Below are 23670 nucleotides of genomic sequence, written 5' to 3'. Positions count from 1 at the left end.
ATGAATGCATGTGAAAAGCAGCATCTAGAAATGGAAGGGTGGGTTTGTGGTCCACTGCAGGCTTAACAATATCTATGGCCACCAAACCACCTAATTCTCTGCCTTTAACAATGGACTTGCATTAATCTACTTAATTTGAATTTATATTCATAAAATTCTTTAAGCGTGGAAAGTATTTTTTTTTAAAATATATTTATAAAATTATATTTTATTTTTATTTTTTACACTTATATAAGTGTATCTAACAAATTTGAAAGGTTTTAAAAATAAAAATTTTATTTTTTTTATTTTTTTATTTACTTAAACATTGAAATCCATCTTCAAACTTTATATGCATATGTTGTATTTTAGGTTTTGAAAAATTCTGTTTTTTTTTATATAATATATAGGAATTCGGTTTGGTTTAAAATCAAATTGAATCGAATAAACTAAAAATTAAAATTTTAGTATTTATAAAAATCAAATCGAACTGATTTTAATCATAAATTGAACCGAACCGATCTGATTCGATTTGATTAATTTTAATTTTTAATTATTTTTTTAATTTTTACGCTTGATTTTTAATATTTTAAAATTTAATTAAAATATTTAAATTTTAATATGATTTCATTTCTCTATATCATTAAAAATAATATATTATTATTACTAATCAATTCAATTTAATTTTTTTAATTTTTTATTAAAATAAAATCTAATTGAATCGAATCGAATTGAATAAAGAACTGAACTAAATTTTTAATTAATTCGATTCTATTAATTTTTTTAATTTAAACCGAATACCATTATCTCTAGTAATATATAATATATATATAATTATTTTTAAATTTTAATTAATAACTCATAAAAATAAAAAAAATATATAAAATATTTATTAAAAAATCATAAAAAATTATTTTTAAATTTTAATTAATAACACAAAAATAAAAATATATATATATAATATTTATAAAAAAATCATAAAAAATTATTTTTAAATTTTAATTAACAACTCATAAAAATAAGTATTTTTATAATAGGAGGAGGAGGCAGAAGATAAATGATTTGAATAATTTAAATAGTGAAGAAAAGAAGACTTTCCAAGTTTGGAAAGAGAGAAAATAAAAGGAAGATTAGGTATCAAAAGTGGGCAAGACAAGCCAATCATCTGCAGCCATTCGTCCCCTTTTAGGTGGCATTCATTATTATTTTGGAAAGTTTTATCTAGTGGATTACATTCATTATCTGTTCATGGCCACTCCTTAAGAAAAATTAAATAAATAAAAAAAAATCTTAAAAAAATACAAAAAAGGTGTTTTATTATTTTCATAACTAAAATGTCAAAATCAAATTTTTAATTTTTTTGAATATACTATAATTAATATATGTGAATTTTAATTTTTTTTTTATCTTTAATATCATGCTATTACGTCTTACAATTTATTTAGTATTTATATTTATTTTATTTGTCTATAAATTTGACATAATAATAGTGAAATACTTTGATATTTCTCCAATAATTTTATTTTTTTAAATAATAAAATTTTATGTTATGAAGTTTTATAAAATTAAAATTTTTATAATATTTATATTTATTGGATAAATTCTGTTACAATTTTTAAATTAATAAAAAATAAATAAATATTTTCTTGCAGAATTTATACTTGTTTTCTTTAGCACATTAGTAATTGGTCCTGATTTGGGCTTAACCTCCCAATTGGGTGTGAGAGGAATATTTATATTAATAAAATATTGTGGATGTCAAGCAATTAATTAGCAATTTTTTTTGGATTTCTCCCTTCATTTGTATTAAATATCTATTTATCTTTTATTCTAAAAAAGGGTTATTTTTATTCTAAACATATTTGCTAATACAACAATTAAATATCTATTTTCTAATTTAGAATATTATTGTATATATATTTTAAAGTTGAAAAATCTTCTATCTATGGGTGACATTTCGTACTCATCAAGCATATAAGCTTTCTATAAATAAATTTTGTGTTACTTTTGAATTTAACATTATATCTATTTTAGTATGAGAGAAATAATTGAAAAAAAAGTTTTTTCTATCTCAAGAAATTAATTAATATTTCTTGGATGCTAGTATTATAGGTTTCACATTGTATTTTATTCTTGTTAATGTTTATTTCGGATAATGAAAGCATACCATATATGAAAAATACGTGTTTAAAATCGGTTTATGTATACTCAACAAATAATACCTACATTTTACATTTTTAATTTATTATTCATTAAGTTAGGTAAAAATTACTCTATTAATTAATTAATTTATATTTTATTAACGAAATAAAGTAATTTTTTAAATTTTAAAAATATTTTATATGAAGAATTCAAACTCGAGATTTCAAATTAATAGAATATTTTTTATTAAAGTAAACTGCTGAAATTTGTTAATATTTAATTTATTTAAAAATAAATTTTTACAAATGAAATGAAAGGGAATGAATTTTTTTTTTCTTTAACTAATGATTTAAAGATATATAATTTTTTTAAAATTTAAGAGATAATGTTAACGTGAATTCAGATTAATTGAATTAATAGAATTTGAATACTTTCTCATTTAAATAATAGTGTCGAGTTTAAATTAAAGATATGTAATATTTTTTTTAAAAATTAAATAAAAGCCCTTTTACATTTTCTCATGGGTTTGATCAGTACATTTAGTGGGTTTAAAATAATAGATAGTGTTAAAAAAGGAGGATAATTACCCACGTTGCCTAGGTGTTTTCTAGAAAACAAGAAGAAGAAAAAAGGAAAATTAAAGGAAAGGGAGGTTATGTCACTCAACAACTAATGACTATTTATCATGGTGGTTGTCAAAATTGCTTAGTCCTATGTGGGAAAAAGAAAACTTCCCTTTGTGACAAGAAGAGAGAGAAGGGGCCTACGTAGTTTCCTCATTTGGGAAGGATGTGTTTACTTTAAATTTTTTCCCATATAATAATACCCAATTGCAAAAAAGAAAAGTTAAAGAGTCTTATCATGCAAAATAATCGTGGCAAGCACCCATCAAGCCCAAAGAAGCCACCACCTACTTTTCTATTTTAAGTAAATGGGTTCAAATCAAACGTATTCAATGGTTTTTACCAATTCAAGTCCTTTAATTGACTTGGGCTTTTTTGTTGCTTGCCATGGACTTTTGGGGTCTACTCTTTTGCCTTATTGGAACAAAAGCTTGGTTCTTGACGCAACCTCACTTTCTAATTTTAGCATATGTTTTAGCTTTGAGGTTAAGCTAAGCAAAAGCAATAGGGTCTTTAACTAGCATTCAATCTTCATGCTCTATTAGTTATGGGGATTTTGATGCTTTCTCTCAAGCTTGTTCCTCTTTTTTTGTAACATTTGCATGACCCATGAAATGGGTTCAGTGGTTAGAAACTGTGTCTGTTTGCTTCAACTATAATAGAGCAAATTTTAACAGTATCACTTGGTTTCCTTTTCTTTTGCATGCCATTATTAGCTTGTGTTCGGCTCTTGTCGGACTTAAGAATGGAGAATGTTAGGGATCCACTGAACCCAAAAGCAAAATGATTTTCCAGCCTAATCTTGAGGCCCCAGGTCATTAGGACCAATTCAAGTAGGCTTTCAACATGTTTAGACATTTTCACTGTATCTACAATTTGAAGAATCAAAGGGTCTATAAATGGGTGGCAAAGCAATTCCAATGTTCAAGCCACATGCTTCAGTTTAATTATAGTTTTAACAGAAGAAATGATAACTAGCAATAATTTCTTTCCAAGAGCCCATTTTCAAAGTTTCAGTTCTCCATGGATTGTCTTATTGGATTTTCCTGAACCTAAAGATCTAAAATCCACATCTCCGTTATCCAACTTGCGCATAAAAGATGGATCCAAACCCAGAGTTTTATCATCTCTCTTGTGCATAAAAAACTGGAACAAATTTCACAGCAAATTTCCCAAAGAAACACCTGGGAAATTTTAATGAACACTAAAAATGCTCTTCTTATATTCACTCATCCTCATTTTGATAAAAGATTTGTCATATAGCTTAGATTAATGTGGATAGCACACTCAAGAAAGCATCCACACTTGGCCTGGAAATTCTCTTTTCCAGTTCGTACCATGAAATTTGATCAATGGCTCCAGAAGTTCAAATGAACAAAATCTGTAATGTACATTTCCTTCCTTTGTTGCCTTTCTTACACCACAGATCAGTTTTGACAAAAACAATGCATCTATATGAAATAAAGCAGCCGTCCTTAAGCACCTTTTCTATGTAAAAGTCTCACGGGGGCAAGCAGCAACCCCCTCCCTTTTTTCCCCTTCCTCATTAGGGATGTTTAGCTTTGGGGATTACAGAGATGGGTAAACCGAACGCAAAGAAGTTGGCATTTACTTCAAGGCTGATAGCAGAAATCCTCCCTGACTTGCTTATTCCAAGAAGTTCTGGGGATCTACCAAATGAAAAAGTAAATTCATAAAAAGTAAGCACAAATAAGAGTTAAATCTTTTAAGACAGATTCAGCTCATTTGCACTTTTATATGAAATAAATAACATAGTAAATTGCAAAAACAGCAACGCTTGGTAAAGTGCAAATATGCCAACATTAGAGAGATCCCTGAACCTGAATGCTTACTTAATGGCGTGTCACAACTCACAAGAGCAAACTTTTTCCCATCAGATTTTAATACATGGTGTATTCAATTCATTTCCTTTTTTTTTTTTTTTTTAAATCTCAAAGTTTCATGTTCAGGAAGAAAAAAATTATGAAACTGCAGAATTTGACACTGCTCAAACTTTGATTCACCAGGAATAGCAACTTCCACCCATTCAAATCCAACGAGTAATGTAAGTAAAAAGATGAAACATTATATATGGTGATATGGATAATAGATAAACTTTCTAATTATTATCAATCTTTATTACTGTTTAGATTAAGATAAACTTTCTAGTTATTATCAATTTTGACTATCATTAAAAGTGCGATAAACTTTCTGATTATTATTAATCATTATTACTATTTAGATTAAGATAAACTTTTTAGTTAAGTACAAAAGCCTCCTCCTACTACAAAATACCCTGAACTATATAAAAAAAATACCACTCCTAAAATCTCCCTCTCAACTTTTCAATCATGTTCCAGAGGAACGAGACAATTCCCCCCCACAATGCTCTCCTCTGCCTTCAACCTTGCAAGCTCAAAATCACCAACCGTTGCATTATATTATTGGGTTTAATATCACCGTAAATCACAAGAGGATTGCAAAAATGATGTAGACATTCAATTCTTTTAGCAACATCAGCAAAACTAAGATTTCAATGCAACCCCCCAAGAATCGCATGTAAGACCATTAAGGTTTCTGTTGTAGAGATTGGAGCCTTGGCACGGTCTCGATAGTCTTTCTCACACCTATCAATATCTCTATTGCTCTTGTGCTTTGGCATAATAACCCCACAATTATAATTATTTTCCTCACATTGCCTCACGTAGCTTCACAGAAATCAATAACCATGTGGTCGGAAAAGTTATCGCAAACATTAAGACACGTTAGCATAGCTTATCCTGAACTGTATCAGAGCTTGCAGCAATAGAAGGAGAAGAAACCCCATTTGTTGACACAATACTAGGAGTAGAATCAGGCTTTGGAACTTTAATGGAATCCATGGTAGCAGTCAAGAAACTTTCCATGGCATGGACACTCATGTCTGAACTAACATGATATTCAACATTACTCTTGTCCAAACTCTCAAACGTTTCAAAATCCACACTGGTACATGAGATCCCAAAATTCGTTGAGATATCATCTGGTTTTCATTCACAATTTTTGGATTGAGGAATTCAATCTTATCAAATTCACAAGGGAGTGATTCTTGTATTTTTACATCCCATGTAGATGTAATAGGCATGGTAGGAATTTCCATAACACCTGGTGAAACTCCATTATAGGATAGAGATAACTGAACAAATCCAGTAGGAGAGTGCAACGAATTAGTGGAACGAGAATGATAAGGGCTGGCAACGAGAATGAGACAGGTGAGGGAGAGGGAAAGAGAGACATTTTAGAGATTGAAGGGTATTGTCACAATTCTCAAGGAGAAACCAGTAGCTATCAAGTAAGAGAAGACAAAGGTGAGAGGAGAAAAGAATGAGAAGTAGAGATGAGAAGAGAAGAGAATAGAGTTAGATGAGAGAGAGGAATAGACTTGCAGAGGGGAGGAGTCTTGTATTTATCATTCATCATAGCTGGTGAGTATGTCCAGTTGGTATTTATACTGAAGTTAGTTATACTGCTAAATAACTCCTCTAACAAACAACACTACCTGTGCCTTCCCTCTAGGACTCAACAACTTTTCCCTCCACTCTGCTCTTCCAAACAATCATTTTCTTATTCTTTCTAGAATACATTACAATACCCCCCACGAGAGTCTTCTTGTATCCTCCATGTAAAGCAACTTTTGTTTAAGAATTGGCTAAGAGAAACCATCTGGAGCAGTGTGCAAACTTCCTGAGGTAGATAAATTAATTTAACTTAATCACATCTAGTCGAGGGTCAAATTAGCAGCTCAATAGCTCATGCAAATGCCTCCAATCCTTTCTCACTGGGCTTACAGCACCCTCTGATGCCCTGATTAAACCCCCACCTAAGTATCCCTGGTGTCGTCAAGATGTCATTGAAGAAATCTGTTACACGTCATCTTAAATTTGTGCAAGCACATGTAAATGACAATAACATCTAAAACATATCACTCATACAGATCATAATTCTCATCCCTCCTAAAATAGCTGTTAAGTACTTGTTTCTCAACTCAGCTGCTTGACCAAATCAGCCTCCTTTAGTGACACAGAATTTCTGCTATCATTCAACCAAGATTTCCTGGCCCATTATCACCAAAAAAATATCACTATAATGTGCACATACAACTATGTTAGCAGCATTATTCTCCTTTCCTCAAGGGTAATGAACAACATGTTAAATGCCAGGTGTCCAACTAACATGCCATCACCATGTTAAGAACAAGCTCTAATAGGTGGAGTATATTTCCAATCAAGTGTCTAATTAGTGGTGCTAATGCATAATGTAGCTGATGTATTCCAACTGTGCATAGTATGTGTATAGTCTGCAGACAGAATGGTAAAGCATTCAGTGCAGACACACACGCTAATTGAGTAGCAAAGATTGTACAATTTACATTGCAAGGAATATAAAGTTTCTGCCTATCAAAACTTATGGTTGCACTTGCACATGTGTGTCATTCACTTAGAAAACCATAAAACTGCTTACAACAACTGAGCAGATTTTCCTTCTTTCTTTTAAAATATCAGAAAACACAAACAAATTTCTAAAATTATTGCTGTAAAAGAGGAGAGCCTTCAGAGAAAAAGAAAACTGAAAGCAAATGTAAGTTATAAACTTAAAATTAAAATTAGAGGACAGGAAGCTAATGAGTGAAACAGTCCATAGTTTAATATTCTAAAGGAGATATAATTTTCCTCTCTATTTCCATGACACTTCAGAATATTTAGTGTACCTAAATACTTTAATTTGAAATAAAATAACTTGTGTGGTTGCATGAGCATTCAAGAGATATCATTCATTATACCAAGTGCATTACAAATAAGCACACAGTTTATCACTTTCATATGGAACCCGGTTTCCACAATTTCAAGTGAACCCCACATGCTCATGTGCATCAAATGCATTCAATAATTTCAAACCGTTCGAACCCCCCTTAAGTCCATCCCTTGTTTTCCACATAATGGACTTTTTATTTACGTTTTTAATGTCATTTTGTTGGTAGCAGGTTCTGCAAATGAGTTTTTTCTTTCCACTTGGGTTGTGCCTTGCAAGACTTCTTGCCCTTGACTGGCATTTTAACTTGTAAAGAATGTGGGCATGTGTGTTTATTTATGCATACGTTTGCTTCAAGACCTCACTATCAAGATAGCCATTCCCATCCCATGAATCCGCTCAAACCTTAGTCCAAGTAGGTAGACAATTATATATGTATCTAGAAACACAAATTAGCTAGCATCTTTAAATATCTCAACTACTGCATTACTTCAGTCCCAAATAAAATTGTTTCTTTCATTGTCTCACCTACTTCATTATCTTCAACCATAGGCAACACAAAATGGTCTCAGCAAAATGACAAATAACACACCAGGCACATTTGGATCATGTCTCGAACCCTAATCCACACTACTAATAAGTGTCTCTATTGGGTACATCATTTTTCATTAACCTCTAATAAGAAACTTGAAAAAAAAATCCACAATAAATTACACAACATAGAGCCTTAAAAGAACATGGAGCGGCTTCACAGAGCTACTTTGATCAACAGGTGCTTGAACTTAAAGTTTGATTTCACGAACAGAAACATAAACAAATAGTTACAATAGAACAACAAAACAAAATGATTTGAGAACAAGAGTAAAGAGAAAAGTAATTTATTAGAGAGACATACTTGGTAGTTCTTCTTGGGTTTCCTTTGGTTCTTTACCATTTTAGAGTTTTTGAATACCTAGTGCAACTGGAGGATTCTGAGGGTTATCTAGCTCGGCCATGAGAGCGAGGGAAGGAAAGAAGATCTCGTAGACGGCGCAGCATTGTGCCTGCCTGACGGTGAATGCTATCCCGAACCCGCATATGGTGAACACGGGCGGCTTCTGCCGTCTTGGACCAGTGGCTTCCTCAGTGAGAGAGCCCATGGATCTTAACTTTCCAATATTTGCTATCACAAAACCCAAAATGCGAGAAGGTGAATTTCAGGCATGGATACTAATTTTAGCATGTTATCTATATTTAGGCGGTGCGCGGTTTTTGAGTCCCAACTCGATCAATATTATAAAAATTAAATTAAATTTATTTAACTTTTAATTTTAATTTTAATTTTTTATTAAAAATCATATCAAAATCATATTAAAAAATTAATTATATATATACGTACATATATTTAATAATTTTAATGATACTTTTTATTATATAATTTAATATAATTTTATAAATTATATTATTAAAATTATATAATTATATTTAAAGAATTCAAATTTTAATTTTGTTAATTATTAAATAATATATATAGTAGAAATTAATAAATAAAGATATTATAAAAAAAATTATTTATGAGCTATTTGAAATTCAACCCAATAAAAATTTAATTTATTTTGTCTATATATATATATTAATTATTTTTATAAATTAAATTATTTATATAATTTATATATAATTTTCTCTTAAATATTAAATAATTATTAATAACATGATAAATAATTAATTAAATTATTTAAATTATATAGTTAAAAGTCTCTGATAATTATATATTCTTAATTATTTAAATTATATTGTTAGAAGTTTCTAATAACTAATTAGAGTATGTAGTTAATTATAATTTATTTTATCCAAATAGATTATATATATATATATATATTTGTTATTTTCAACGTAAATATATTAATTACTTTATAATTTTTAATTAGAGAACATATTAATAATATATATATATATTACACAAACATTTTTTAATTAAAATTATAAAATTAATAACTACATAAAAAATAAATAATTCTTTCAGGTTCATAATTTTTATCTATTTTTTAAATTATTTTAAAATTATTAACCACTTTTCTCCTAATATATTTTCTCTTATTATAATAACATATAAATTAAATATTATAATTATATTTAATTTTATATTATTTTTAAAATAAACTTCATTAATTATTATTTTATTAAATAAATATTTAAAATATTTATTAGTATTTAATAAAATTTAATATATTTAATATATATATATATATATAATTAAAAAGCTAATAAAAAAATTATTATATATGAAACAAGATAAATAAGTTTATAATTAGTGGGCCATCGCCTTTTCCCTTTGTGGTCTTTTGTGACTCCATACTTTCGCCTTTTCTTATTTTTTAAATCTAACTTTTTTTTTTTCCTATGAAAAAACGATCTGCATCAATCGACTATCGATGAAAAATAAGATGTTGTCACTTATGATTTCTGTACGGTGGGAATATTTTTCACATATAATTCAATTAATTTTTAGAATATGTAAATCTTTTTAGCAGATTTATGGCGACAATTCTCGGACAGTTATTGGATTGAAGGATTTAGTTTCTAATTACAAGCTGAACATTTTATTTTTTATGAAAACAAAAACTCTTAGTTCTCGTATATAATTTTTTACATTTTGATAATTGCTTCTCAGTCAATAGACAATGATTGGGAGAAGGCCTTTCGTTAATGTAAAAGAGTCATGGGTCTGTTTCTGTGGTTGGCTTTTTTTCAAATTTTATTGATTCGGTTGTTTCGGAAGGTAACGTTCAATGGAGGTTTACTAGTTATTATGAGTTTCCGAATCGCAACGACGATATCAGTCTTGGAATCTTATTCGAGTTTTATCTCGTAAAAGCTCTCTTTCGTGGATTTATTCGGAAAATTTTAATGGTTTATGCTCGAGAGATGAGAAAGAAGCAAAAGTATCTTTGCTAAATTATCTTATGCAGGAGTTTGATTTTAAATGATTGTAAATTTTTGTTAGACTCTAGAACTGATATTTCTGTTAGATGAGTTCGTCGTAATGCTACTCTACCTGCTTATACTTTGATTGGAGAATCTATTAGGAATAATCGTTTCTCTATTTAGGATGATACTTCTCTTTGTTTAATAGAATTTTATTAATACAATCAGTAGTTTTGCTTAAAAAAAATAAAAAAATTATATATTTAATATATATATATAAAATAAAGTGGATAAAAATTATAAAATAAAATGAGTATAATATTCTTATTAAAAATTGTATATTATTATTTATATTATTATTTTGATGTTAGTTATTTAATATTTTAAAATAAACATAATTTACAAAAATTAAAATTTAAAACTAAAGTTAAAATTAAAAAATAACTAAAATAAAATTCAAAACTGACTGAAACTGTATTAAAATTTTTTAGAATCATACTAATATTATCGATATTTAATTTTAAATATAATTTCTAAAAATTAAAAAATTAAAGATTTAGTTTCCATTCTGATTTTTTATAAAAACTATACAACAGCAAACTGAGTGCTCCTCATATCATTTCATCAATTTTAATTAAATTAATTGAAAAAACCTTTTAAACCATTATTATCTGATTAAAATTTTTTTAATTTATTGTTTTTATTTAAAAATTTAAAAATACTTAAAAATAATTACAATCTTGTGTGAATTTAAAAAAATTACTAATTTATTTTTATTTTAAAACCACTCAATTAAAAATGTTAATTTATTTTATAAAATCAAATTATTTAGTCTTCTTATCAAAATAATTATTAATCAATTTAAAAATAATTATTAATCAATTTATTTTAATTTTACTTAAATGACTAAATAATATAGATATTTAAAATTATAAATCTAAATAATATATATAATTAAAATTACAAAGAATAATCTTATAAATATTAAGATGAATAATAATTTATTTAACAGAGTAATTAAAAAATTATTTTATAAAATATACAAATATTTTAATTAAATAATTTAAAATATAAAAAAATAATAAATTTTCAAAAAATTTAAAGAGCTAATAGTAACACCCTCTCATTTTAAGATATTCAATTACTCATGTAAAGTTATACTTCCTTTTTTTTTTCTCTCCCTCTTATATGTTTTAAGAGAAAAATAAAAAAATAATTAATAGTGTAACAATAAGAGTATTTAGTAAAAGTCTAATAAGAAAATTTAAATAAAATTATATAAATATCTATTATTATATATTTTTTGAAAAAATTAAAAAATTATTATTATTTATAACTAAATTAATTTCAAAAATATATCAACACAAACTTTTATTAATTAAATTGTTGTATATTTATATAGAAATAATTTAAACAATAATATTGATAAAGTGGAAAATATAGTTTAATAGGATATATTATTTAAAATATAAATAAATAACATTAATTAAAAAAATAAAGAAATAATGACCAAACGTATATTCTAAAATATAAAAATTAATCAATACACTCTAAACTAATTATTTAAATTTATTTATATTTTATCATTAAATTTAATATAAATATCACATCATCATTACAATCAACATAAAAATAAAAAATAAATATTTTAATATAACTGGTGATTATTAAAAAAATTTTAAATTTTATAAATATCAACTATTATACCATGATTTTTTTTAATAAATATATCCAAATCAATTTTTCAATTTATTTGATTTTTAATTTTAATTATTTTATTTATAATTTTTGCATATTTTTAAAAATTGATAATTTTTTTTTATATCAATAGGTGCAATTTTTTACATAATTATATATCATAAGTGGTGCGATAATTTTAACTCTAATAAATCAAAAAGCACGATTCTCTCTACTTGAAAATTTTATTATATTTATTATAGGCAAAAGGTCCATTTTCGCCCTTTAACTATAACCTAATAGTCATTTATACCCTTAAAGATTTTTTTGGTCCAATTAAATCCCTCAACTTTTAATTTCAATTTAATAAGTCTAATTTTAACGGTGTTAATTAACGAAGCCAAAATAATTTGTAAAGTAAGTTTTTTGATGTGGTTGAAACGAAATTGTGTCGCAATCGGCCAATCTTCAAGAAAGAGAAAGTGAGATAGTTGGTGTTTACGAGAGTTACTCCAATGCTCAAGTCAATAATTTGAAAAAATAATGAATGTAAAGAATTGCTTAGAACTCAAAAGTAGTTTTGTAAAAATGCGTATCTTGGTCTCTGCGATCATTAACTTTTATACTGTAATAAGATGGAGTTAATTATCGTATTTCTTGATAATTCGGTTGGTACCAGCTAATTGATAAGGGATTCTGTGATTATAGGCGTAATGGAGATCTACTATATTGTTTTCTGCTAACGGTAACTTTATGTGAAGATTCAACCTATTCAGGAGAGGGCAAGTCTTGATGAAGAACCGTACGCTACGGTGTCCAGGTCTTCCTTTCCACGAGTGGGTCCACATATCGGCTTATCAGACCCTTGCCACATGGTCCTATCTTATGGTAACAACTCATGGCTTACTTTGGGCTATTGTTATGTTACATTAGAGACCTCCCGTTGGTCTTCGATTCTTCATATTAGAAGGTGACAGTTGTTCTCACGATTTAGGGCACGTGGCAAGTCTCGATCGTCCTTCCATGATTTTAATAAAAAATATTTTATCTCATATCTTGCCATTATTTTCACTAAGTGTTTACATGCTCTGTATTTGTTTATAACCCTCATCTGATCATCAAGGCCTGAATAATCTCTTGAAAAATTGTTAAGGGGTTAACACCCAACCAAGCACCTGACAACCTCTGCTTTTTGTCATAAAATAATTTTAAACTTTTTAATGGGACTTGCCCTAGCCTTGTACTTGCTAGGTGAATACTTGCCTCATGGCTATGGAATAAATAACTTGAAATAATAAACCGAATTGAATATCTAATCATGACAGCGACTTAAAGGATTTTATTAATCGAAACTTGACACCTAGGCGTTAGTCCATGGTCCTATCTTATGGTGATAACTCATGGCTTACTTTGGGCTATTATTGTGTTACATTAGAGACCTCCCGTTGGTCTTCGATTCTTCATATTAGAAGGTAACAGTTGTTCTCACAATTTAGGGCACGTGGCAAGTCTCGATCGTCCTTCTGTGATTTTAATAAAAAATATTTTATCTCATATCTTGTCATTATTTTCACTAAGTGTTTACATGCTCTGTATTTGTTTATAACCCTCATCCGATCATCAAGGCCTAAATAATCTCTTGAAAAATTGTTAAGGGGTTAACACCCAACCAAGCACCCGAAAACCTCTGCTTTTTGTCATAAAATAATTTTAAACTTTTTAATAGGACTTACCCTAGCCTTGTACTTGCTCAACGAATACTTGCCTCATGGCTATGGAATAAATAACTTGAAATAATAAACCAAATTGAACATCTGATCATGACAGCGACTTAAAGGATTTTATTAATTGAAACTTGACATCTAGGCATTAGCCTAGTGGATACCAGTTTTGTGGTGCTTTTTGGCAGAAACTTGACTTTATCTTTTGGGACTAACACCCGAATTATGGCTTGGCCAAGACCTGCTTTGTGGCCTTCTTTGGCAAAAACTTACCTCTGTCTTTTGAGATTGATATTCGAAAGACTCGCCTGACGGTTATTCACCTTGTGGCGTTCTTTGGTCAAAAACATGCTTTTGTCTTTTGGGACTTAACACCCGAAAGACTCCCTGGTGGTTACTCGCCCTTATGGTGTTCTTTGGTAGAAACTTGCCTCTGTCTTTTGGAACTAACGTCTAAAGACTCGTCTGGCAGTTACTCATCTTGTAGCGCTTTTTGGCAGAAACTTGCCTTTGTTTTTTGGGACTAGCACCCGAAGAATCATTTTGTAACGACCCGAAAATCGGACCGCTACCGGCGCTAGGATCCGGGTCGACTTAAGGCCGCCGGGACCCGTAGCAAGCCTGACATAAAACCTGTAAACCTGTATAATCCCATACATGATCAACAACATGCATAAAAATTAAAACTTTTCTTTCCATGAACATCAACCAGACTCAACCTGTGCATAAACACTAACATAACATTGATCCCTCTATGGGATCTCATCTGTGCCCTCAAAGGAGTAACATAATCTGTGTTGAGCTGGTTTACATAAACATCATCAAAATCTCTAAGATCATGTATAAAAAGGGATACACATGGGATTATCAACATACTATGGTCAAGCACAACTCTATCCTCAATAACATTAATACATAAAAAGACTGATCAATTATACATCATTTTTCAAATTTGTCATGTCCACAATCTATCTATTACAAACATGTGACTTTTCTCTTCATAGCCTTCTCTATCTATCCCGTACCTGCAAATCTGGGGGTTAGGGGAGAGGGGTGAGCTAAAAAGCCCAGTGAGCGGAAACCATAAAGAAAACAGTTCATTATATCATATGCTTTCATGGAATGCATCACAACACAAACATATCACATCAAGGATGAATTTGTCACCTATAGCCCTCTACGTACTGTAGTACGTCCAACTATACCAGGGGCGATGAGGCCACACCTAGTATTCGCTTACATAACTCATATCATAACAAGTCCTACTACACCAGGGGCGATTAGGCCTCACCTAGTGTTCGCTTACATAGCATAGTACCAAGGGCGACCTGGTCTTTCTGTCTCATATCATACCATGGCATATCATATCATATTATCTCATCTCATACTGAGGGCTAAGGATCATCCAACATCCATCCACATCAACAACATATTATGCAATGCATCATATTCGTGAGTTCTAATGCAAAACAACCTAATACATATATCATGACATTTATGATGCATGGATCATGCTCTAAAAACATTTAATTTCTTAGTTTAAAACATTAGGTTTAGTTCCACTCACCTCTAGACTAGCTCTGGACTATCTCTGAAGCAGTTGACACTGCTAAGTACCTCGGTTCCTCGGGTCCGTTCCTACACAGGTGGACTCCAATAAGGGACCAAACATACATAAACATGACTCTAATATATCCCCCAAAAACCCCCTAAAACATCATGAAAACATCACATGAAAATATGCATGAAATGGCTGAACAGGGCACTTTCGGCGGCACCTTCGGCGGCCGAAAGTCCTGGACAGAGACGAAACTCAGCTAGGTTCGGCGGCACCTTCGGCGGCCGAAAGTGCCAGACAGAGACGAAAGTCTCTTTTCGGGGGCAACTTCGGCAGCCGAAAGGCCTGCCTCCCCAGCCATGTTCGGCGGCCGAAAGTACCTTCGGCTGCCGAACCTGGTTTCTGCTGAAGGGCAGAAACTTGGCTCCCTTTTGCACATTTCGCCTCCAAACCTTCCAAACATGCATATTTTTCAACCAAAGCATGCATACAAGTTCCTAGGGGCCTCAAACATACATATACCCCAACTACAACACTTCAAGCATACTCAAACAAGCTACATTGTTCAAAAAGTCATCAAAACCCATAGGTTCAACATATCCCCTAACATGCATTTCTACCCATAGATCTTGCAATAAACTTACTTAAAACACATAAGGAGCTTAAGATCGGCTCTTACCTCTTGAAGATCGAGAGGAAGACGACCTAAACTTGGAGATCCACGGAAATGAGCTCCTGAGTTCCCAAAGCTCCAAAACTTGTTTCAAAAGCTTAGATCTTCAAAACCAAGTGAAAACAAGTGAAAATCTCGAAAGATTTAGAGGAAGAACATCAAAAATGGGTGAGAGACGGCGGAAAGCTCACCTTGGCCGAAAGTGGAAAAAAGCTCGCCCGTTTTCGGCTAAGGGACCCTTTTATAGTGGCTGGCCAGACCACGTTCGGGGGCCGAATGTGCCTCCGCATGCATGCCATGTTCGGCAGCCGAACATGAGGTTCGGCGGCCGAACCTGGACTTCCCTCACTCATGCTTTCGGGGGCCTAACGTGCCTCCAAAACGCATGCATGTTCGGCGGCCGAACTTGACTTTCGGCGGCCGAACCTGGGTTTTCCTCCAAGGACTTTTCATGTAAAAAATCATTTAATTTCATACTCAAAATCATAAAACACCTTAAAACATTTTTATAAAACATGATTCTACCCTTCTAGAGGTCTCCGACATCCGAGATTCCACCGGACGGTAGAAATTCCGATACCGGAGTCTAGCCGGGTATTACACATTTGGCGGTTACCCGCCTTGTGGTGCTTTTTGGCAGAAACTTGCTCTTATTTTTTGGGATTAGCATATAAAGAATCGCGTGGCAGTCACATACCTTGTAGCGCTTTTTGACATAAACTTGCCCTTTTCTTTTGGGACTAGCACCTGAAGACTCACCTGGCGGTTATCTGCCTTGTGGCCTGGGCATAAAATGTCTTAGAAACTTTTTGTAAAATGGAACTAATATCCGGATTATGGCCTTGGAATAAAATGCCTTAGAAAATTTTTGCGAAGCGGGACTAATACTCGGATTATGGCCTGGTGGAGACCCACTGTAACGACCCGGAAACCGATACCCCTCTGTAACGGCCCGAACCGCCACCGGCGCTAGGATCCAGATCAGCTTAAGGCCGCCGGGACCCGTAGCAAGCCAAACATACCTCCTATCACCTGGTCAAATCCCATACATGATCGAAACTTTAACATAAAAACTCAAACATCTGATGTACAAACCGAGCCTGACCTATATGCGACATAACTGAAAACATCAAGAACCCCCTACTAGAGCCCTCATCAAAACTCTAGCTGGGTCAACACAACATACATCAAGCCGGAGTCACATCCAAGGAACTAGAACCTAACCTGTGCATGCAACAAAACCACAAAACATAAGACCTCTACAAGGGGTCCTCATCAAACACTAGCGTGGTAAACAACACATGCCACAAGATTAGTTCAAACATAACTCAACATCTAAAACATTACATACATCATGTATTAAATAGGGACTAACCAAGTCTTAGGGCCAAACACAGTTCTAATCCATAAACATAACTCCACTTAACTTTACATTACATTCTCTTACAATATATTATAACAATTTATAATACATGTCCACACTAAAAGTACTAATCTATTACTATTACAAGACCTTTGCCCTTGACGTCTTCCTGATCTACCTCTGACCTGCAAAACTGGGGTTAGGGGAGAGGGGTGAGCTAAAAAGCCCAGTGAGTAGAAACAAAGAAAACAGTTCATTAATTACATGCTTTCATGAAATGCGTCACAGCACAAACAAGTCATATCACGGATTGGACCCAACCCCAAAACATCCCTTCCAGTCTCAGTATGCCCGGCCCAGCCGGGTCTCACAACCTTCGTATGCCTGGCCCGGCCAGGTCTTACAACAACTGTATATGTATGCCTGGCCCGGCCAGGTCTCACAACATCTCTAGGGCTAGTGGGGTCGTCCTTGGTCCAATCTCCATCAACAGTAAATAATGCAATGCTTCATATTCGTGTAACTAGTGCAATCAACCTATTACATATAAACATGATGCATGAGCATGCTTTAGGCATTTGATTTCATAAAATAAAGATTAAGTTTAGTTCTACTCACCTCTGGCAGACGCTGAACTGACTCTGCAACAGCTAACACTGATGGCCTCCTCGATCCTTCGGGTCCGATCCTACACAGGTGGACTCGAATGAGGTGCTAACACACTCTAAACAACTCATAAACAACTACCCAAAAACCCCTTAAAACATCACTTAAACATGCATAGAAAACAACCACGAAAAGGCTGGACAGGGCACTTTCGGCGGCACCTTCGGCGGCCGAACCCTCCCTCCAGAGACGAAATTCGGGCACTTTCGGCGGCACCTTCGGCGACCGAAAGTCCCACTCCAGAGACGAAAGTCAGGCACTTTCGGCGGCCGAACCTTCCTTCGGCGGCCGAAAGTCTGCTTTCAAGCCAAAACTCAACTTTCGGGGGCAAGGTTAGGCGGCCAAACCATGCATCCACAGACAGGTTAGGGCGCCGAAGCCACTTTCGGCGGCCGAACCTGAGTTCTTCCCAGAAGGGCAGAACTCAGCTTCTCATGCATTCAAGGCTCCCAAACCTTCCAAACACCCCAAAACAAGCACCCAACTTTACCAAAACATGCATAAACCTTAAACCATGCATAAAGGAGCTTAACAACTAGATTAAACTCCAAAAACAACATCAAAACATACCTAGATAGTTTATGACCCACATAGGCCAAAACCATCAAAACAACCCAAATCCTCACATACTCTCTCCCCATCATGCATATTCACTCCCACATGCATAAAGGAGCATAAACTAACAACATATCATCACATAAACACATATAATCATACATTGGGCATCAAACCCACATAAACCTAAACATGCATATCTACCCATTAAAACTCCATTAAAACACAAGGAAAGCAAGGATCTACACTTACCTCTTGAAGATCGAGGGTTGGTGCGACCCAAAGCTTGAGGTGTGGAGAACCCAAACTCTTAAAGTCTTCAAGCTCTCCAAACCTTGATCCAAGCTTGAAAACTCTTCAAAACCGCCATAGAACTCATGAAAACATGAAGGAGATGAAGAAAAACATGAAAACGGCCAAGGGAGGACAAAAACTCACCTGAGCTCGAGAATGGGGAGAAAACTCGCCCATTTTCGATCTGAGGGCCCTTTATAGGTGGCCTGGTCAGAGACCTTCGGCAGCCTAACGTGCCCCCTAAACTCATGCATGTTCGGCGGCCGAACTTGAGGTTCGGCGGCCGAACCTTGGCTCGTTCAAACAAGACTTTCGGAGGCCAAAAGCGTTCCCGAAGCCTTTCCATGTTTGGCGGCCGAACTTCACTTTCGGCGGCCGAACCTGGCAAACGCCTCCTTAGTCTTTTCTTTTCAAACTCAATTCTTTTTCATTTAAAACCATGAAATCATGTGAAAACATTTTAGAAAACACATTTTACCCCTCTAGAAGCCTTTGGCATTCTTCAGAATTTCAGATTCCAACGGAGATTCCGCCGGAAGGTAGGGATTGGCATAAAATGCCTTGTGGCATTGGCATAAAATGCCTCCTTGTGGCATTGGCATAAAATGCCTTAGAAACTTTCTGTGAAGCAGGGTTAACACCCGAATTATGGCCTAGCAGAGACACGCCTTGTGGCCTTGGCACAAAATGCCTTAGAAACTTTTTGCAAACCGGGACTAACACCTGGATTATAGCCTAGCGGAGACCTGCCTTGTAGTTTTGGCATAAAAATGCCATAGAAACATTTTGCAAAGCGGGACTAATACCCGAATTATGACTTGATGGAGACCCGCCTTTGTGGCCTTGACATAAAATATCTTAGAAACTTTTTGCGAAGTCGGATTAACACCCAGATTATGGCCAAGAGGAGACCCACCTTATGTCTTTGGCATAAAATACCTAAGAAACTTTTCACGGAATGGGACTAACACCAGGATTATGGCCTAGTAGAGATCTACCTTGTGGCCTTGGCATAGTGGCTTAAAAACTTTTCGTGAAGCGGGACTAACACCCGAATTATGGCCTAGCGGAGACCCGCTTTGTGGCCTTAACATAAAATGCCTTAGAAAATTTTTTGCGAAGCGGGACTAAGATCCATATTAGGTAGCCTAGCGGAATCTGCCTTGTGGCCTGGCATAAGATGCCATGTTTAGCGGAACTAACACCCGAATTAGGTGGTCTGGCGGAACCCATCTTGTGGCTTGGCATAAGATGCCTTGTTTAGCGGGACTAACACCTGGATTAGGTGGCCTGGCGGGACCCGCCTTATGGCCTGTCATAAGATACCTTATTTAGTGGGACAAACACCTATATTAGGTGGCTTGGCGGTACCTACCTTGTGACCTGGTATAAGATGCCTTGTTTAGCGGGACTAACACCCAAATTAGGTGGCCTTGTGGAACCTGCCTTGTGGCCTGACATAAGATGCCTTGTTTAGTGGGACTAACACCCGAATTAGGTGTCCTGGCGGGACTCGCCTTGTGGCCTGGCATAAGATGCCTTGTTTAGCGTGACTAACACCTAGATTAGGTGGCTTGGCAAAACCCGCCTTGTGGCCTGGTATAAGATGCCTTGTTTAGCGAAACTAACACTAGGATTAGGTAGCCTAATGGAATCCACCTTGTGGCTTAGCAGAACCCGTCTTATGGCCTGACATAAGTTGCCTTATTTAGCGGGACTAACACCCGAATTAGGTGGCCTAACAGAATCCGTCTTGTGGCCTGGCATAAGATGCCTTATTTAGCAGGACTAACACTCGGATTAGGTGGCTTGATGGAACCCACCTTGTGGCTTAATGGAACCCACCTTGTGGCTTAGCATAAGATGTCTTGTTTAACAGGACTAACACCCGAATTATGGAGCCTGGCGGATACTCGCCTTGTGACTTTTGATGAATGCTCTTTAATCTTTTCGAAGAAGGCAACCCTATCGATCCTTATCACTAAATAACATTGTTAAATGTTATTGATAAAATTTTCTTAGATTACAAATATTCCAGGAGTGGGAAAAACTCGTCCATCTAACTCGGCCAGCTTATAAGACCATGGACGAATAACCTTCGAGATCCTAAATGATCCTTTCCAGTTTTTGTCTAACTTACTAGACCCGCATTACCATCTGTTCTTTCAAGGACTAAGTCCTCACATTAAAAGCACGTGACTTGACTGTACTGTTGAACATTATGGATATTTTATTCCTATAAACAATCATTCTGATTGTAGCCTTTTCTCGTAAAAACTCGGCTTGATCTAGTTTAAAGTGCATTTCTTCAGGGTTTCATAAGATTTCAGGGTGCTGGCTCTAGCTTTATGTGAGAATCAAGTTTCTACAATAAGTCGATGGGAAACGTCGCTTTCCCAAGACTTTTTGTGGAGTGCCTATAGCATTCTTAGGCTGACTTTTAGTTACCTTGAACGACCGCTGATCCTTCTGGAGCTAGTAGCTTAAGCCACATAACACCCATGTTAATAACTATACCATGGCAGTTTAGGATTGGGCGACCTAATATCGCATTGTATGTGAGCATGATATCTACCACTGCGAACTCCACATATAGCTCCCACTTGTGTTTTTCATCCCTTAGCACAACGGGGAGGTTGATGGTACCTAGCATTGCCACGAATTTATCTCCTAATCCCGCTAGTGGATAGAATACCTTGACAAGATCATTTTTATCTACGTATAGCTTATTAAAAATATATAAAGTGAGGAGATTAACAGAGCTACTTGTATCCACTAAGACTCACCTCACCTCATACATGTTCAAACGGATGCTGATAACTATCGGGTCATTTTGAAAGAAGCCTATTGCTTCGTCCGTAGGTTCGAATTTTACTTCTTGCTTTGCCCATGGTTCCTGCTCCACAATACGACGTCTTCTACAGCGCGCTTAATTTTTCCCTTGCCATCACTGGTTTCTCCTATAATTACATAAATAACCCCTACAAGTTTATTGTCAGGGGTGGTTTCAGGAGTTATTACCTCGCATTTGGGCCTCCTCTCTTTTCTACCCTTTCTGGCGAACTTTCGAAGTATTTCTTCCCTTATTAACCTCTCGATCTAGTCTTTTAGCTTTCGACACTCCTCTGTTGTATGTCTGTGGTCTTCGTGAAAGCGGTAGTACTTGGTTCTATCTCGCCCTTTGACTCTCTTAGAGTTGAGCTTGGGAGGCCACCTGACCTCCATGCTATTTTTCCTGATCCACATTAGAATACGTGTTTGTGAGTCATTCAATAGAGTATAATTCTTATGCTTACTTTGGTCATCCCTTCTTTGGGAGATTGGGTAACTTCTGTGGTCATCTTCATATCCTCACCTCTTTGGCTTTTGGTTTTGCTTTTGACTCATCCTTTTATCCTCTCTCAATGCTTGGACTTCGTCATCCAACTTGATGTACTTCTAGGCTTTGTCCATTAGATGTTGGTACGTAGCGACTGGGTTCTTGATTAGGGAATTCATGAACTTGATGTTGTGTGTTCCTTTCTTCATTGCTTCGTATGCTATCTCATGATTTAATTTCTCCACCTGTATTACTTATGTATTAAAACTCCTTAAAGACTCGCCTTCTCCTTGGCGGATCTTCTGCAAGTCAAAAGAGAGCTTTTTAGGAGGTATACAAGTAATAAATATGGATTTAAACAATATGGCAAATTGTATAAAGTTCTGAATCAAATCTGGGCTCAGATGTTGGTATTATTTTTGAGCCAAACCTGTGAGTGTTGACGGAAACACTCGACACAACATGAAGCTGCATGGCCGTCTCAAAGATCGTTAGGTGACTTCTAGGATCTGATGTTCTATCATATTTGTCTAAGTTTGGTAGCTTGAACTTGGTTGTAAAAGTTTCTGTTAAGATTTCTTCTGACAGGGGCAAGGCATCATCCAAGCCATAGTCCTCTTCCTGCTCCTTCTAGTACATTTGCAAGGCCTAAACCAATTTCAAGTCAACGTCCTCTGGAGCCTCGTCTGATGACTCCCCATTCTCTAGTTTAGCCTTCTTTTTAGACTGTACTTGGATCGCTTCTGTTTGAGTCCTTAGGCTATCAATGGGGGCATCCTCCCTTACTATGGGAGCCATAAATGAGGCCTCCTTTTGATCCTCATACTGCTCATGAGTGGCCTACAGCCTTTTAATGTATTGGAGTATTTGCTCGCCATTCAGATTATTGAGATTTTCCTCGTTGACCATAGAGGGTGTATTTTGTCCACTGCTAGGCATGGAAGAAATGATAGCGCCTTTATTGGCAGCAGCCTTAGTAGCATCTCGTGAATTGTCAGCCATTTCGAAAAAAGAAGAAAAGGAAGTTTTTTTTAAGAGAAAGAGAATAAGAGACCGATTTTAATCTAAATAAACAGAGAGAATTCAATGAATTTCCCGACAATAAAACCAAATAATGTAGCTGAAACGAAGTTGTGCCGCAATTGGCCAATTTGCAAGAAAGAGAAAGTGACCACTTTGATATTCAAGTCAGTAATCCGAAGAAAATGGCGAATGTAAGGAATTGCTTAGAACTCAGGAGTAGTTCTGTAAAAATGCATACCTTTGCCTCTGCGATCATTAGTTTTTATACTATAAGAAGATTGAGTTAATTATCATATTTCCTAATAATACGATTGGTACCAGCTAATTGATAAGAAATCCCGTGATCATAGGTGTAATGGGGATCTACTGGAGTTTTCTGCTAACG

At 34.2% G+C, this 23670-nt stretch overlaps 1 long non-coding RNA gene across 1 annotated transcript; it reads right to left on the bottom strand.

The window, feature by feature from the left end:
- Nucleotides 1-3988: 3988 nt before the first annotated feature.
- On the bottom strand, nt 3989-8769 carry LOC110627313. Its single transcript, XR_002489870.2, has 2 exons — nt 8428-8769; nt 3989-4414 (listed from the first exon to the last, which is right to left on the bottom strand). It is a non-coding gene; the product is annotated as an uncharacterized LOC110627313 (long non-coding RNA).
- Between the last annotated feature and the right edge of the window lie 14901 nt (nt 8770-23670).

This window comes from Manihot esculenta, chromosome 12, assembly GCF_001659605.2.
Source record: "Manihot esculenta cultivar AM560-2 chromosome 12, M.esculenta_v8, whole genome shotgun sequence".
NCBI classification, from domain to species: Eukaryota; Viridiplantae; Streptophyta; class Magnoliopsida; order Malpighiales; family Euphorbiaceae; genus Manihot; species Manihot esculenta.
The sequence above is the reverse complement of the archived record's forward strand: the minus strand, read 5'-3'. Positions and strand labels throughout refer to the sequence as shown.